The sequence below is a fragment of the Pelodiscus sinensis genome, chromosome 30 (assembly GCF_049634645.1).
Source record: "Pelodiscus sinensis isolate JC-2024 chromosome 30, ASM4963464v1, whole genome shotgun sequence".
NCBI classification, from domain to species: Eukaryota; Metazoa; Chordata; order Testudines; family Trionychidae; genus Pelodiscus; species Pelodiscus sinensis.
The window spans coordinates 12585648-12587835 of NC_134740.1; positions in this window are offsets into that span (position 1 = coordinate 12585648).

Genomic DNA, 2188 nt, shown 5'->3' on the forward strand with positions numbered 1-2188 from the left:
TAGTCATACGGAGTTGCAAATGAAGCCCGGGATTTGAATTTCCTGGGCTTCATTTGCATGAAGCCGGCCGGCGCCATTTTTAAATGCCGGCTAGGTCGGACCCCGTGCCGCATGGCTACACGCGGCACGGACTAGCTAGTTCGGATTAGGCTTCCTATCCAAACTAGCTGTACACCTTGTGGAATGAGGTGTACAGCTAGTTCGGATTAGGAAGCCTAATCCGAACTAGCTAGTCCGTGCCGCGTGTAGCCGCGCGGCACGGGTTCCGACCTAGCCGGCATTTAAAAATGGCGCCGGCCGGCTTCATGCAAATGAAGCCCGGGAAATTCAAATCCCGGGCTTCATTTGCAACTCCATATGACTACGTTACCCCCCCCAGTTCGAACTAGGGGGGTAGTGTAGACATACCCTAACAGATTTATTGGAGCATAAGCTTTCATGGGCAAAGATCCACTTCGTCAGATGCACTTGCATCTGACGAAGTGGGTCTTTGCCCATGAAAGCTTATGCTCCAATAAATCTGTTAGTCTATAAGGTGCCACAGGACTTCTCATTGTTTATTTACAGTAGGTCCTATTTTATACACTGGCATATTTCAAATAAAGACTGGGTAAAACCCACCCTCCCAAAAGCTGTAGAGGGATAAACAGGGCAGCAGACTGGAGGATAAAAGGAGGCAAGGAGGGTAAAAACAAGTCATGAACATTCTTGCACCAATTCCATTAACTTTTTGTTTACTTCTTCCATGCAACACACTCATCAATCTAATTCCATCTTGGGGGGAAAAAGCAACAACAGAACACTGGTGGTCTTGAACAGCGTTGGGCAAGCAAATATTGTTGAATAATAAATTCACTGAAAATGCAGTTTTCAGGGCACTAAAAGGATATGTGAATTGGATATAAATCAGTGAAGAACTCTGTAATATCCCCACCTCAGGACTTGGACAACTTTCATAAAACCACTAGACAAGGAACTACCTCCTTTCTAAGTGGTAGGGCATCTAGCTGGGATGTGGGAGACCCCATGCCTGAGGAGGACAAAGGATATGAACAACACGTTCCCTAGTTCTTCCCAAAAATCGTTCTCCTCCTTCACAACAATCCTGGAGTCTTGAATCCAGGTGAAAAATTTTGCAAACTTCTCCAGGGAAAAGCGACCCACCACTTTCCCACAATGCACTGCAACTTGGCCCCAATTAGAAGGGACCAGCAAAGCAGTGAGACCTGTAGCATAGAGCCTATAATGTGGCAAAACTGGATGTGCTTGGATCATTGTGAAAGCTTTTATCCAACTACCAGCAGCTTAAACCTATTTCCCCAAATCTATTTTATTAAATAAACCCAAAGCATCAAGAGATTGTGTATGACTCTGTGATTCTAACCGGGTGCACATCTTTCACACCATTTCTCTCTATCCCCCATCTCCTTTCTAACAACAAACTAAAACCAATTAGGGTTTTGAGACCACAGAAAAAATTCTTCACCGATCCCACCAAACCTCATGAAAATCAATCTCACCACTTACTTCCTACCATTTACTTCCACCATCCATCTTAACACACAACCAAATACCAGCAAAAAAGTCCCAAAAGCCACGTACATATTTCTGCAATGCTCCAGATGTCACACGAAAATATGTTCACGTATACTTGTTTAAAACATTTAGGCTGTGTCTACATTGGCGTGATCTTGCACAAAAGCGATCGCTTTTGCGCCAAAAGTGGCTGCCTGTCTACACTGGCCATAAGTTCTTGCGCAAGAACACTGACGTTCTAATGTAGGACATCCGTGCTTCTTGCGCAAAAACTATGATGCTCCCGCTCAGGAATAAGCCCTCCTGTGCAACTGTTCTTGCGCAAGAGGCCAGTGTAGACGGGCAACATGAACTTCTTGCGCAAGAAAACCCTATGGTTAAAATGGCCATCAGAGCTTTCTTGCGCAAGAGAGCGTCTACACTGGCACGGATGCTCTTGTGCAAAAGCACATGCCAGTGTAGACGCTCTCTTGTGCAACTACTTTAACGCAAGAACTCTTGAGTTAAAAAGCAGTTGCACAAAATCATGCCAGTGTAGACGTAGCCTACCTCTCCCACCCACCCACCTATGAGGCTCACTTCATTCCGAACACAAAATTGAAACTCGAGTGGTGAAAAAAATGTGTGTGGCTCCCCATGTCATATGCCAAAT